Consider the following 16431-nt stretch of genomic DNA (forward strand, 5'->3'; position numbering starts at 1 on the left):
TCGCCCAGGCGCAACACGCTGATCAAGATCTCGCCAATCTTCGTTCCTCCCCCGCCTCATCCACTACTTTTCGGGAGACCTCGCTCCCCGGTTCGACGGCAAGTCTATGGTGCGACACCTCTACTGGTACCCCGCGCCCTTTCGTTCCCCTGGCCTTCCGCCGGCATGTTTTCAACGCCCTCCACTCGCTGTCCCACCCTGGCGTGCGCGGCACGCAAAAGATCGTCGCAGAGCGCTACATATGGCCTCGCATGAATGCCGACGTCCGTGACTGGGCGCGGGCCTGCCTGGCCTGCCAGCGGTCCAAAATCTACCGCCACACCATCTCGCCTCCATCGCGGTTCCTTCCGCCAGATGCACGTTTCGACCAGGTCCACATCGACTTGGTCGGCCCGCTTCCTCCGGCCAAAGGCTACCGCTACCTGCTCTCGTGCATCGACCGCTTTACCCGCTGGCCGGAGGTAACGCCGATCCCTGACATCACGGCAGAGACGGTGGCCCACGCATTCCTCTTCTCCTGGGTTTCCCGATTCGGCGTCCCGTCCACTGTAACCACGGACAGAGGACGCCAGTTTGAATCGTCCCTCTTCCGTCACCTGTGCAGCGCCCTCGGAACCCATCACATCCGAACCACGGCCTACCATCCGGCTGCCAACGGCCTGGTCGAGCGCCTTCATCGGCAGCTCAAGGCGTCCCTCCGCGCCACTGACCACGGCGACACAACCTGGCCCGAGCGTCTACCCTTCGTCCTGCTTGGCCTTCGCGCCGCGATCCGCCAGGATGACTGCAGCGCGGCCCACATGGTCTACGGCTGCCCGCTCCGCCTTCCCGGATCATTCTTCACCCCCTCGGCCCCGCTCGTGCACGACCCTTCCTCCTACATCGACCGTCTCCGCCAGCTCTTCCGGGACCTCAAGCCCACGCCTACCCGCTCCGGTCCCGCAACACGCGTGTTCGTCAGCCCCGACCTTAATCAAGCCACCCACGTCTTCGTCCGCCGGGACTCTGTGCGCTCCAGCTTGCAGCCTCCCTATGACGGCCCCTACAGGGTCATCTCGCGAGCCGCGAAGTTTTTCCACCTCGATCTTCCACGGGGACCTGACACTGTGGCCATCGACAGGCTTAAGCCCGCATTCCTGGAGTCTGCACCTCTGGTATCGCCCGACCCGCCCTCCCTACGTCCGTGCTCAGCTCCTGTCTCCAGCATTCCTTCCCCTCCACGTCGGGTGCATTGGGCGCCGCAGCTCGCACACTACGAGCCGCCCGCCGCCTCGGGTCCGGCTCCTGCACTCCTTGGCCTCGGCGCCCGACCTTTCCGCCAACCTCGGCCCTCCTCGCCAGCCTTGTCATCCGCCACGGGGGGGAGCCCTGTAGCAGCAGCGTCATAATCATCACCAGCACCGCCATCGGTTACGCGCAGCACTGCGCGTGACCCGAGCTTTCGTTTTCGGTTCATCGCCATTAACCGTCATTAAACCCATCAACCTCAGTAGAGCCTGGTCGCCTCATTTCTCGCTCTACAAAGGTTTTTGCCTCCTAAACAGGTGGTTTCCATCAATGTATCTCATTAATTTGTCTAATTAGCTTAATTAAACTAAAGAAATTCACAAGGAAAAGTAACGTTTATTGCGCTCATTAGAAAGCTCTGGCCACAACACCCAATTTCAGTCAGAATTACAGGGTCTTTCACGATCTTTCCATAAAATTTTGACACCCGATAACACGCAAAAACTGCTCGAAAAACCATTGCTCGTCAAGGGGCCTCGTCCGGCGAAATTACCCTGAAGCCAGGTCCAACCCTGTATGCTCTATGACTGGGAAGTAAAACCCGAGACAGGGACAGCAGACAAATGCTCTCCTTGCCTTGGGTCTTACGCACCACGAGCTTGTCATCGCAATTCGCTTCTGTCGATCATTCTTTATGACTTCGCTGATTATCAGTTACTCATGGCTGCGAAGAGATAAGCTTGTGACGGCAAAATAAGTGATTTCATCCGGTTCCCGCCTTCCCTTTTTTCTTCTGTTTCCATGCGCAATGGGAGTGTCTTCGGGCAGAGACGATAGTCCCGGCGCCGCGAAATCCGAAAGCGCGCTTGCAGAGATGGCAAGTTTTCGGGTGTCGAATTTTTGTGGAAAGACTGTGAAAGATCCTGTAATTGTGACTGAAATTGGGTGTTGCGGCCATCGGCCTTCTAATTAGCGCAAAAAAGTTACCTTTCCTTGAGAATTTTTTGCTTCAATTAAACTACTTAGACAAGTTAATGAGGTGCACTGATGGAAACCACCTGCTCGTGCGGCAAAAACCTTCGCAGGTATTACGCAGGAAGTTTCTAATTTTGATCTCAAGTACATTCTATAATAAGTAAGGGTCACTCTTAAGCAAAATACCATGTATAGCCGGTGTTATGTTTTAATTATGAAACATAACAGCAATCATGAACGGGAAATGATGTGCATACGGATAAAATTCTGCCATACCATGCAAGCTTTTAGGCATACGCAGGGTTATTCTTCATATTTGCTACCGATATTTGTCTATACTAGGCCTTACAGAACACACTTTTTTCATGTAAACATCGATGGTGAAGCGTAGTTTGAAGGCAAATTACAAGATAACTACAAGATCATATGCACTTACAGATAAAAATATATGTGATTTATGAAACAATGTTGTCACAAAATTCTCACTTCGCCGTTCGAAGCTACGGCGACATTTTTGGGAAAATTCTGGAGTCATGGTGGTCTCCATGAAAAGAAGCAGCGGAGGAAAAACGCTAAAGTTTGATTGACAGGTCGAGACACTTTTTTAGGCTTCCCTTAGTGGGAAAGTTCCCTTTAATATACGACAATGCCCCATTTAACGGCGCTTTCAGACTTCCCCTGGGAACTGCACCAGCACGCACTCAATTCCGTCAATATGGCAAAGGGTAGTCAAGTTGGAACTGGGAGTTCACCTGCAATTGACAATGATGAGTTTCACGATTATTTCAGGCATCGGAGCAGGAGGTATGTGTGCTTCCATGACAGAGCACGAATAAGACGTATTTACCAAAAATGAGTTAGTAAAGCACAGTAAACTATGCTTGTTATACCTTGATGGACGTGGGAGCGTAGTCCGTCATATTGTTCGCTAAACGCATTCGGGAGGCACCGGCACAACTTATGAGGACACAGCATCGAACGCCGTAGGAATGTTCGTGTTAGTAGCTGTGCCACGCTTCACCCATGACATCTGACGATTACTAACCGGCGACATCTGATGCTCGGGGAAATACATGTATGAGATTTGCTGCGGCATTTGGAAATTCGAAGCGACCATGTCGATACCGCCACAAAGAACTGTTCGTGTAGCATACTCTTGTCCAGGCATTGGCATGTAAGCCGTATCTTGCGTCATGCGCCGGAATTGCTACCGTCTTCCGCTGTTTGGGAAGGGGCGCAGGGATTGCAACCTGGAACGCGTTGCCGAAGTTAAGGCGCATTCCGAAACGCCACATGGAAGACGACAGAAGTCCGTGCCCAGGCGCCGTCGATGCGGTTGCCCCTTGAACGACTGACGATGGCGGAAGGTACCGACCAACCAATCAAAGCGAAGAGCAAGTGGCGGGTTCGTGGCGTATGAGAACAAATGAATGGCCTGTAGCGCGCGTGTCTCGCTTCCATCGCCAACGTCGGGTTATTTCACCAGCCGCCGGCTCTAAAGCGAAACGCACCGCCTTGAAAATATTGTCGCCACCGGCGTGCGAGCTCGGAAGATCTCTGATTGGCTGCGCATTATATGTATAAATGTTTGGATGCTCATTGGTCTAAAAAACTGGCGTCAGTTTCCTTCGCGCTGATTGGGCGAGAGTCATTTGATTGAGGAGCGAGCATCCGAACCCGCGAACCGCTCAACGGAAGCAGTCGAACGGAGGAGAAAGAAAAACGACAGAGGAAACATAGGAGACATCGCGTCTGTCCGGCCGCGCGTGTTCTCTCGGACTGCAACCGTTGTGCACGCAGACGCTACGGGGTAGTTTGAGGGTTTTGAATGCTTTAGATTTAGATTGTGGCGAACTGCTAATGTGACAACGGAATGGCACATCCACCTCATCCTCACAACAGCGGGAAGACGAACATGACATGGAATCCCTGCACCTCCAAAGGAAGCAGAAATCGTCAGAGAGGAAGTCTGCACTCTCTCCGACGTACTGCAGGTGAACGGTAAGACACGTTTGATTACTTTTTTGTGACTGAAGGAAGTAATGCAGGTTTATCACGTTAAGTGTATTACGTACAACATTTACGAGTCACTCGGTACGTTAGCGGCGTTTCATTGTGCAGTGCATTGCCGTAACTTGTACGTTTCTGATATGCCGTTAACCAAATTATATGTGGTTATGCTAGTCGCCATGCGCGTCGCAGCCGTTCATTCACTGTGATCTACGAACATTCGTGACAAATGACTTGGTGTTCAAATACGAAATCAACATCGATTGCCTATCATAGCAGTGATTTTCGTGCAGAGTTACGGATCATCAATATGTTTTTGTTTTGTTTTAGTTCTCCCGCAGCCATCGGCAACAACGACGCACATAGCTCAGCATTGGCTTTTGAACTGCCCTTCGATGTCGAACCACCTAAAGCTCTAGTGAAACCTGTTACAAGACGTAAAAAGATATGTACTGTAGCTTTTTCGAGGCAGTTCCCGAGGACAAATAAAGTTGATTTGTCATACACAATCGCTTTTTGATTGTCTGCTTCGGGACAGCATGATCGTTGCTCTACAGCAAAACAGCAAGCGCCGAAGACAAACGGACGAGGCTGGGGGGGGGGGGGGGTAGGGGGACGAGAGGAGAGACGAAAAACCCGAGGAGAGAAGGGGAAGGAGGTTCAGAAAGGAGGTCGGTCTGCGCATGCGCACTGGGCCCCAGCTTTTTTCCCGCGCTGCAGCTCGGGGACGCTGTGAGTGGCTCCTCGAGATCACGTGGTTTGGCCGCCCGCCATTTTCCCTGGACCATTGCGTAAACGGCAGCTTCCGGCGGATGCTTACACTATTGGGGTTCTCCGTTCGCCTCTTCCCCATCCGAAGGCTCACGTCATTGAGAGCGACGCGGTGTCGGAATCGGATGGCGCATACGATTTTCTCAAACTCCCTGTTTACAGACACAACCTGCACTGTTAAAAGTGAACTTCACCGCATAGCAACGGCCATAGCCGGAAGTCGGACCCGGGAATTAGATCATGTTGTATCCTTATTTCTTGGAAATGAGAGGAGCCGCCTATCTGAGACACATTATGTATGTCCCAGGTAGGCGCCTCCTCCTGCTTTGAACAAATAGGACACATAATGATATCATACGGCATGAGACTGGACTAGAAACGTGTTATGTGGTGAAGTTCTGTGTTAACAGTGTATACTATAATCCAGTTCAGAATGTTAACATTTGAGAGTTTTAGCTCATCCGAAGGAGGTCACAGTAACAGTTTCGAAAACATGATAAGGCAATCATATTGTTTCGTTGAAGCGAGCAACATCACGTTGCTAAGATTGGATTTAAATCATCATTTTCGTTGATTCCCTCCCATGTTATAAAACTCAATAATACTTCTGTCGTATGCCTTTCACATATCGCGTATACGTGCTACAGTGTTTGAGCTCGTAGATGAAGATTGCGTGACGAATTTTGAAGCTTATGTATTTTGCTCCGACCTGTATAGGGGTGCTAGGCTTTGCTCCGCATTGTACGGTAAATTGTTGTTTACACCATGACATCAATGGCCAAGGTGGCCGCGTCGAAATCCTGAAAAGTCCGCACCGTGCAATGAGAAAGCAGCTAAAAGTGGCCAATTTCTCGTGCATGTAGACAATTGCGTAGTCAATAGTGTGTAGGCATCATATGACATACAGTGACCTGATGTCCTCAAAGGAAATCGTAATACGAATTCAAAGCTGCTGTTGAGTACTCTCGTATGACACAGCAATGCTTTAAAACAACATTCCGACGGGATCTAGCATACTCATCGCACCTCGAGGGCCGAGGGCAGTTGACTTCGTGCGCGTCGATTCCAAAACGGTGGTAGCGAATTAATTCTCATTGATCACTGACCACGGCAACGAGAATTTAATGGGAGTAACTGGGAAGTTTCGTTAAATGCTCTGCAAGAGAACGCCGGATGTTGAGAGCATGGCGGAATTTAATCTACGCGAGAACAAGAATACGACATACTCTAACGGACAAACGATGCGTGCCCATGGTAGATGTGAACCGTCTGAGCGATCACCTGGAAGGCGCGGTGCAGACGATCTCGGATACAACTGTCTGCGAAGCCAGTCAACTGCGCGCTGCGCTTTGATTGGCGTGCAAAAGCACGTCACCATGATGTTTCTTTGCAACTACCACTTTCCCAGTTTCTGGGGCAGTGCTAACACATAGAACTCGTCTATTTAATATATATCTGGAGTGGGAATGTATTATAATGCAAAGTATTATAACAGTGTTACTGTAATCCTTCTTGTATTATTATTACGGGTGTATCCCGTTTGAAGCCATTAAAAATCATCTTTCAAAAATAAACGCGTAAGTACCCACTGTTCAAAATATATCTCCCAGAATATACGCTTAAAAATAAACGCACAAAAATAATCTCCAAAATATCCCCGTTTAAATATAAAACTAAGGAATCCACGGTTAAGAATACATCGTTAAAAACAAATCGTTTCAGGATCCCCCCAAATCCACCCTACAGTTGCTAGAGTCATGTGGGATGGCCCAAATCAAGGTGAAGTGCAAGCAAGGGGCTTAACCTAACCTCACAGAACGAAACTAGCCTAAACTATCCCAAACTAACCGAAACCAAACTAAACTAACCTAACATAACATGATCTAACCCGGCGCAAATTGCAATCAGTCCGCCTCCGTGCTAGATGGTGAGGGGATTTTGAAACAGTTTATTTTTAATGGTGGATTATTAAACGGTGATCTCTAAGCGGGGATAGTAAGCGGTTTATTTTAGGAGATATATTTTTAACCGTGTATTTTTTAAACGGATTATTCTTGAATGATTTATTCTTAAACGTTTATTCTTGATGGTGGATTTCGGGGGACCCCCCCTCCACGCCATCACACATTGTTACAGTTCCATTTCCCCATTGGCTTTACCACTGTTATGCCTGCTGCCCTGTTCTCATCAAAGTAATCAGCCTCAATTGCCTTGTGCCTCCCCTGTCATTGGTCGTTACGTGAAGAAGGCTAAAAAACAGAAATAGATGGCACGTAGGTTAAAAGCGATAAAAACCGGGCTGTTTTGTGGTACATCCTAAAAGCGATAAAACCCCGGTGCAGGTGACGCAGAGAGACAAAACAGACGAAGCAGTGACTGACAAACACCTTTAATGGCAGACACACAGCCATGGGCGCCGCTAGGATTTGCTCCAGGGGGGGGGGGGGGGGCAAACCAACCTCGGCCCATGGGGGGGGGGGGGCATATGGGTGCCGCCAGTGCAGGGCGGGAGTGGAGGTGTGTGGGTATTCCTCTAGCTCTGGATGTCGAATGCGCCCGCAACTATATTGTTTTGGCTCAGTTTTGGCTCAGTAACCCTATGCTTCGGAATATTTACGTTTTACCGTTTTTTCGGCAATGTCATCACTTGTCCGTGCCAAGGCTAGCTCCTGATTTTTTGTTTCATACTACGTTTGCTGTCGCTACTCCTGCTACCCTTTCCGTCAGCGATTATATAATAGGAGATAAATATCCTTAGTCAGCATAATGTACAGCAGGCCATGCCACTCACCCGTAACTGCTCACATGAAATGCCAGTCATTTAATTAACGAGGAACAGAAGGTTCGTTTCGCACCGCACCAAGCTAACCACGTGAAAAATGAAAAGAAAGAAAAAGTGATTGTGTTCAAATGACCATGTTAGATGGGCCAGGGAGCCTCGGACCAGGGGGGGGGCAAGCGCCCCCTCGCCCCCCCCCTTGACGGCGCCCCTGGACACAGCTTAAATACATCAACTGCACACACCCGACTCCTAGTGGCAGCCAATGCCATCATGCTGTAATCACAAAGTTATCACGCAAACAGGAGCACCAAGTAAATGCCTCCCAGTAACCAGAATTGCTCTAGCACTTAGTGATTTGGTTTTGGCTAAGGTAGATAGGGCTGCTTCTGGGAGCTTGGGGGGGGGGAGATTTGGGGTTGAATTTACTACTAAGTATGTTAATGACTTTTTGGTATGTGTGGGTATGTAAGGAAATGAATCGGGTATACAGAGTTGGTTTGTTGGAGGGGGTTTAGGTTTAAAATTTGCTGTGGAAAGGGAAGAAAATGGTCAAATCGAGTACTTGGATCTTCGGATTTCTTCTGATGGGATTAGAGTATGTTGGGAATATTGCCAGCGATGTAAAAAACCTTTAACGCCTTTTGAGTCCAATATCTCAAAAACTGTAAAAGCTGGAGTTGCAAAATCTTTGATAAAAAACGCTTTGGTGAGGTCGTGTGTTCATAAGGTGGGGTCGAGCTGCATGGAGCAGGTCACTAGGCTTGAGGACGTTGGATATCCTTGGAATATAATCAGTGATGTCGTAAATAGGTTGGTAAAGGAACCTTGTGATCCTCACGTGCGATGTGAACAGAGAGATTGGAGGGGGGTTGGAGTGATCCCGTATGTTCATCAGGCCGCCCATCGCCTAAAAAATGTAGCCTGTAGGCATGGTGCTGATGTGGTTTTGATATCTAGGGTTAACCGGACAAAAAGGGGGGGTTGTCATGTAAAACACGTAGATCCTTTTGTGACTTGCAGTGTTTGTGTTGTTTATTCAATTCCCTTGTCTTGTGGGTGCCAGTATGTTGGTCAAACTAAACGTTGTGTTAATGTATGTCTGATGGAACATAGAGCTTCGAGAGGAAAGGGGTATGGTAAGCTGGCGGAACACTTAAGAACCTGTTCCGGGTGCAAGCCGCTGTTCAAAAAACGAAAGTGTTGTTTAAAAGTAATAAGTTAGGTGTTCTTCTTTATAAGGAAGCTTTTTTGATAAAACAGGCTGGAGATAGTTGCATACGCGTGCATTCCGTGTTGGTAACGGATACAATTCAGCAGTTCATTGATAACTAACACGAATTCTGGTTCCTGGGAGGTGTTTACTTGGTGCTCATGTTTGCGTGATAACTTTGTGATTACAGCATGATGGCCTTGGCTGCCACTAGGGGTCGGGTGTGTGCAGTTGGTGTATTTAAGCTGTGTCTCTGCCATTAAAGTTGTTTGTCAGTCAGTGCTTCGTCTGTTTTGTCTCTCTGTGTCCCATGCACCGGGGTTTTATCGCTTTTAGGATAGATGGCACGAGCACTTTTGGTCTTGCAATGTTTATGCCCCTCGGCGTGCCCACATCACCCATATCACAAGACCGCCCTTGCGTGTTCTTGCTGGAAGCGGAAGGCTTGATCGTGAAAGAAAAATTTGTGTGGCGGTGAAGAAAAGGGTTCCTGTGTAATCTATTTGCTCTGTGCAGGACATTTTAAACTCTGCAGGTGATACGAAAAATAAAATACATGTGCGTGAGTGTGGTTCCTTTAATCAGTAGCGGATGCAGACAATGGGTGACTTGTGATGTAAAGTAATCGAAGTCGATTTCTTTTAATGCGTTGATATTATAGTCCTCGCCACCCAACAATCGCGGCATGGTCGGCGGGTCCGCACCGCGCGGCACGCATGCGCGGTGAGTGTAGAAGGAAGGAGAGGTTTTGTGGAGAGTGCAACGCGCGACGCGGCCACGGCGGGGGCAAGGGGATAAAGGGCGACCCGCATACGACGTTTACTCGACGCAAGAGCGCCGAGCGCTCGGCATTTTTCCGTTCAGCTCCACGAACAATGGCCGTCGAGCTGGCACGCCGACATCTCAGGTGAACAGATCGGAACGGCAAGCGCAGGAAGCGACGTGTCCGTCTTGACCAATCGCATGCTTGGCCGGAAACGACAGTCTCCACAGGTCTCCTCAGCTGTGTGGGCATAGACGGTGTGGTCGCGAAGTACGCGCAAGTGGAAGACAGAATGAAGTGGACCAGGCAGAATTGGCTGGAAATGAAAATGAATGCGGACACGGGAGCGACAAAACGCATACCATCCCACTTGCCAGCCATTGTTCGATTGTCGTTTCCCTCTGACCTAGATATCGCTGAACTCAGTAGAGTGTTCTGGACGGTCTTCTTCAATCCTTCTACGGCAACAGCTGTCGCTTTTAGAGAAGAAGCAGTTTTTTTTCTTTTTTAACAGCAGCAGCAATTTTCGCCTTTGCCTTTGGTCCATACTGGGAGACGCGGAAGAACAGCGGACGGAAGCGGAAGTACAAGCAAGAAATTTCCACGTTGATGGTCGGCGCGCCTTGGTTATTGCCTTTGGTTACCAGATATTGTATTTATACAAAGTTATACTGTATGTTTTTCAAGTGATACCTGTCGCATATGTTATGTCAGCCTATAATAGCTCTTACTCATGACAAGAAATGCCGCCAGGGGCCTCGAGTACAAACTTTGCGCCGGCTCCTAGGCTTCGCCGAGAAATCGCCGTTTGCGGGTGGGCACGACGTTTCTCCATCGGGGGTGACGTCACCACCTCAAAGCTCGGCGTATCTGCGTCGAGAAAACGTCGTATGCGGTTCCCGCTTTAAACCCGTGAGTTCCTTTGCGGACTAAACTGAGGCGCTGCGAGCTTATCGCGTCATGAAACGTCAAAATTTTTACGTCGAAGAGGGAGTTCTCAACTCTCACCAGCCCATTGCCTTCTGCAGCCGCTCCCACGGTATGCGAGCGCTCATTGGTCGATTTGAAATTATACACTTTCCGTGGCGCGCGTAAGCGTGTGGCGCCGTGTCGGCGGTGCCGGAGTAGCGTTTTTTCGAAAGTTTCGAAATACAGTGGGTGCAGCAGGGGCGCAAGCAAAGTATCCATGCCTGTACCACCTTGGATGGATTTTACTCTGGTTCCATTAACATGTTGTCGATCCCGACCCTGACAAACTCAGAACCTCTTGGATAGTTCTTCAAGTCAATTCAGTGATAGATAAGTGGAAGGCAGCTCCGCTTCTCTCGCTTGGTGCGACAACGATTCAAGAAGGACCAATACTGTGTTTTTCCGCCACCCACTCGATGACGGGTAAATCAGTTCCTATTCCATTCTACTCCTTAGCATAGCATAGCACCACACCTGTGGCATTTACACAGCATTTAGGCCGGTAGAATTTTTGGTTTTCACGTTTCTGATCCCTATTCTGGTCTTTCTTGCTCAGGAATAATCACTCAACTCATATCTGCTTCAGAAAAGCACCTGCATGGATACAGTAGAATGGATAAGCCACTCTGGGTGGTTGGAACATCATCTTTCAGCATAACAGCTGCACAAGTTCCTTTGTGACGGGTCAACCAGACGCCTAGGCAAACAGCAAAGGGATATGAACATGTCCTCTGTCATGCTCGATCTGTGAATGTGTGTGCCTGTGCACTCAATATACTGTTGTTCTACTGTGAAGTATTACACGTCGACAGGTTCAGAAATCCTTGCGTGGGTCCGCCTTGGGTGAAAGCTGCGCGAACGAGCGGCGGCGAAAGAAGGCTGCGAGATGGCGCCGCCAAACTCAATCGGAGTGAGCTCGAAAGGCTCGTTCGGCTGCAAATGCTGTGTTGAGTTAAATTTGTGTAGGGACGTGTGAAAGGCTGTGTGCGTTTGTGACGGCCTGTATAGTGTTGTGAGGGAGTTCGCAAATAGTTTTCAAGTTTTAATGCTAACGCTTTTGCGTCGGATCCACCGATGAATCAACCATGACATTTTTTTGTTTGTTTTTTACGAACAGGGCCACTGGTGACTAAGAATTCACAAAGCACATAATTGAGACAATTTTTAGGTCTGAAGAATGCTATGGTCTTTGTTAACATATCAAGTCTGTAGGTTGATATCGATTGGTCGGTTGTCGAGTATTTGTCGGTTTGTCAATTTTAGATATGAGTTATGGACCTGCTCATTTTTTGCCGTTTTTCTCCAGTTTAAAGCGCTGGAAAAGGAGGCGGAAGGTCTCATTATTCCCCACAATCCTAAACACTACTTTTTTGTCGTGGTTCGCAGTGGAATCAGAACTTTTGAAGGGTGGCTCTAAAGGGGTGTCATAGGCTACTCGAAGCAGGTATATTCTGCACTCAATGCTCATTATTTCGAATACACTCTCAATGCAACGCAGGGAGAACAGAACGTTCGCGCTGTTTCGCTATATGCCCTATAGTTGTGAGGTGCGTGTAATGAGAAGTTCAAAATGACGTTAGTAGTATAGATTCGAGCCCCACAACAACCACTTTTTTCTAATCCAGTTGTAGGAATTTCTAATCCACCAGCCATTTCTAATCCAGGTCAAGCCAGGTCTAATCCAGGCTCCACCCCTTGATGGTGATCCATCTAATTCCTATGTCATTGGCTGCCCTTCATTGCCACATTTTCTCACTCGCTCATAAACACCAAAATTATCTATTCTATTCAATTCTAAGTCAGTTCATAGGCTTCCAAATTGCTCTTTTTTCTAATCCAGTTCTAGGAATTTCTAATCCACCACCCAATTCTAATCTAGGTCAAGCCACTTCTAAGTCCTGTGGTTGGTTGGTCACAGCTCCATTCTTTCACGCTGATTGACCGATCCAGGCTCCACCCCTTCATGGTGATCCATCTAATTTATAAGTGATTGGCTACCCTTTCATTGCCACAACATCTGCTCACTCGCTCGTAGACATCAAAATGATCTATTCTATTCAATTCTAAGTCATAGGCTTCCAAATCGATCACCTGTCTATAGGTCCGGGGGGTGGTCACTTCCATTCATTTCTAAAACCTAGTGATTGGCTAGTGATTGACCTATTGGTTGCCTCTCATACATGCTCGATAGACTCATTTGTCATTTCCACTCTCTAGTTACTCGGTCACACGCTTTCAACTGCATATTGCTTCATAATTTCAACCACAACATAGACAGCCGCTCGTGGGTCAATTCCATTCATTTCTGGGCCAGCTCACAAGCCCCCCCCATATTGCATATTGGCTTGGGACGCTTTCTAGTTAAGCCAGGACAACGCTTGGGAACAGTAAGGACATAGAAAAACACGGGAAATAGTTTTCAACATTTATTAGACACATCATGGCATTCTCAGAGATTGTAGTTCTCTCTGGGGCACTTCCAGCACACTGGACATTTCCACCCCGCATCGATGGCGTTTTTCACATAAGTACCGTGTGGATCACCCAAGCGTTCGTCCTTCTCCATCCACGGCGCTGTCCCAGACCGCACGCGAGAACAGCATGTCACAGAAGTATCAGTTCTCTTCCTGCACATCTTCTGGAGCGAAAAAAGAACATTATGAGCTTCACTATTTACATCATCCATTTAAACTTACCATATTCACAGCTTCCGTAAGGGTAGGATTCGATGTCATTGCAGACGTATCTCTTGTCGTCGTATGCCATCAGACTTCTTTTGACGTTTCTGATGGTGTACATGCACTGTTTCTTTCCAACGATTGATACTTGTTCGTTCGATACGGTCATGTGATTGAACAAGGTATTGTAGTATGTCTCATGGAGGAGGTGCTTGTGTACAATATTCTTTTTGACCCCTTTAGCTCTTGCAATTTGCTTTCCTCCAGCTAATTTGACAGAATACATTTTAGCTTTCAAGCATATTACTTCTTCGATAGGTACACTACCAGTTTCGCTTTTGAAAGCCCCAAGACTCCCATGATTCTTTTCACTGTACAGTGGATGATCCCGGTCGAAGGAAGACAAATCTAAGTGGTCGTCGGCGATCGCTCGTAACTGATCTTCGTAGTCCTTGCAGAATAGGCCGAGGATCAGAGAATCCGTGTCAAAGTAACAGGCAATCACTGGACAAGTGAGCTTACTCAGCAAGGTTTCGTAGTAGAATGAGTACATGGTTAATTTACTCAGTTCCAAAATCGTAAACCCAATCTGGAGTGGGAAATCGCATCGCACTTTTCTTTTGCGCATTTCGTACATGACACAATCCGGGGACAAAATTTCCATCCTCACGCATTCCGCCCGACTCCCGAGGCGACTCGCCGTCTCCTCATCGAAGGCTACTCGAATGTCCCGCATGTTAAATTTATTTAAAAACTTTCTTCCGAATACCGCATTATTTGAGAGTTGATAGAAATTTTTTTCGAACGTCGTGCTCGAGGCAACGCATCTGGCAACATTGTCCTCGATGTAGGGACGCAGGAATGGTGCCTGGCGAAATTTTAGAATTCTGTGAATTTTCGTCACTCTCATACCCAATCTACAATAGAGTGCGAGCAGCGCATAATGAACGACGTACTCGACCTTGTCCTTGCACGTGAGCGGCAGCTTTTTGCTGTTAGCTGGCTGATAAATTAATTCTTCGAGAAGCCCTTGCTGGAATGGCGAGAGCCAATCCTTCGGGACGACCATCTTCTCAGGAGCCAGGGGAAAGTACCGTGTCAGTGCGTGGATAGATTTTGGATACTCCAAGTCACATACATACACGTAGCCAACGTCTGAATCAGTGGGGTGACGCATAAAATCCACGGAGCTAAAATCCTCGACCCATTCGAAATCACCAACTGGGAGGTGCTTTATCATACTGAATCCGTAAAGATTGTTGCAATCTATGTATGATATGTACACCTCCTCTTTATCGGGATCATAGCCACTACACAGAGGGTTATTGGCACGTAAATGACGCCTGCTCGCCTGACAGAGCCCACCTCTAACGCCCGATTCGATGGTTCTGTACATGTCCTCGTCGATGATTAACTCAAATTTTGCCTGCGTGTAATTTAGAGTGCATTGCCACGAATAGGATGCTAGAGAAGCACAATGAAGCGATTCCAATCCACGTGCGCTGTAGCACAGACGTCGGAAGTGCTGCATCACGTCAGCATGTAATAGGGCATCCGTTTTCAGGTACAACGCATTATAATCCCGTAAACTCGAGCACCCAAAATGTTCAAATACATGCAGAGCGTACTGGTAGTCTTCGTCACTTATATCTTCCCCAGTTAGATCGTTTCGAAAGGCAGATTTTTCTGGCAAGGTCAATTCATCGTACACTGCGAAAGAACTAATATAGCTGTACGGGAATACACCTTTATGAAGCAAAATTTCGTAGTCATTTCCAAATGCCTGCTTAAGGCATTGTAACGCCTCTGCACCCCCCATGCAGTTGACAGTTTCCACAAGCTCCCCCAGGGACGAATTCAGGTACTGCATGGTATCTCTGAAGAGGAAGGTGCCAATTTCAAACGAACGAATTTTTTCCATGGAGCTGGCTACAATGAAGGGAGGTCGCTTCCACCCGAGAATGTGAAATTCCCACAGCAGCCCAGCCAAATCGTAGGACAAATTGTGTACCATGATCGGCAATTTCTCCCTCGTCGTGCACGCGACGTTACAGGGGTTACACAATGTCGCGATATAATTTGTCTCGCCCGCACTACAATGCTTCGAATGATCATGATGCCGGACACGGGGTAGACCTTCGGTAAACTCTTGTTTACAGTACGTACAGTGGGTAGCAGCTCTGTGCTGAGCGCATTCCTCATCATTCAGCACCATTGCGGCGGAGCAAGCGTTCAGGGCGATCATCTGATCTCGCATTTCCATGAGCGCCTTCACACACTGCTTTGCCGCATCTTCCCCATAGTGCGTCCTGATGCGCAACACCCTTGAGTCGTGGGTACGCACGAGCACGGCACAAAAGCTAGAGGTGATGTGACGCTGCATGCCATCACTACTGGGCGCAAGTACGCTCTCCGTGTCCAGCGCGACAATGTAGTTGTACTGTTGCATGTACTGTATTTTAGTAAATTCTACAAAGTTTTCTCCGGGTTCACAAAATTATAATAGGATTTCGTTCACGTCCGCGCAAAGGCGTCGATGTTTCGCCATGCTCTTTTCCTCATTAAAAGAGCGAGTGCAACGTTCGCATACGAAACGCGTGTTCTTTCTCGTCAACAAACGCTCGAGGGACTTAATTCCGAAAAAATGCTCATCAACCTCCAATAAGTGAATTTTCTTTTCGCTTTCCAGTTTTGGGGGTCGCGACACGTGCACTCCCTGATCGACGTACGCGTACACGTACACAGATATCCTATTTTTCTCTTCGAACTCGTCCAGATCAGCGAATGAAACAGGGAAGTGACTAGGCCACCAGTACTCTGTTGTATAATTTTCATATTTTTTCCATCGGTTCCTTTCCTGTGGGTGCAAGAGGGCGAGCGTATTGTATTTAAAGCACTCGCCCTCCTTACGCTCTGGTAAAGGGACATTTGTTAGGACATTCCTACGACTAGCCAAATTAGTGGGAAGTACCCCATTGCACCCGAATTTTTTAGTTTTCACAGAGGAAATACACATTTGAACTTTTTGGACGTCAGTGGATACAAA

The 16431-nt window shown here is 48.0% G+C and overlaps 1 protein-coding gene and 1 long non-coding RNA gene across 4 annotated transcripts in view; both read right to left on the reverse strand.

The window, feature by feature from the left end:
- LOC135378940 (caspase-7-like) overlaps positions 1–16431 on the reverse strand; it is a 314482-nt gene that overhangs the window by 255220 nt on the left and 42831 nt on the right. The window lies entirely within an intron of this gene.
- On the reverse strand, positions 13121–13497 carry LOC135378942 (uncharacterized). Its single transcript, XR_010418647.1, has 2 exons — positions 13404–13497; positions 13121–13345 (listed from the first exon to the last, which is right to left on the reverse strand). It is a non-coding gene; the product is annotated as an uncharacterized LOC135378942 (long non-coding RNA).

Source organism: Ornithodoros turicata, chromosome 1, assembly GCF_037126465.1.
Source record: "Ornithodoros turicata isolate Travis chromosome 1, ASM3712646v1, whole genome shotgun sequence".
Classification (NCBI taxonomy): domain Eukaryota; kingdom Metazoa; phylum Arthropoda; class Arachnida; order Ixodida; family Argasidae; genus Ornithodoros; species Ornithodoros turicata.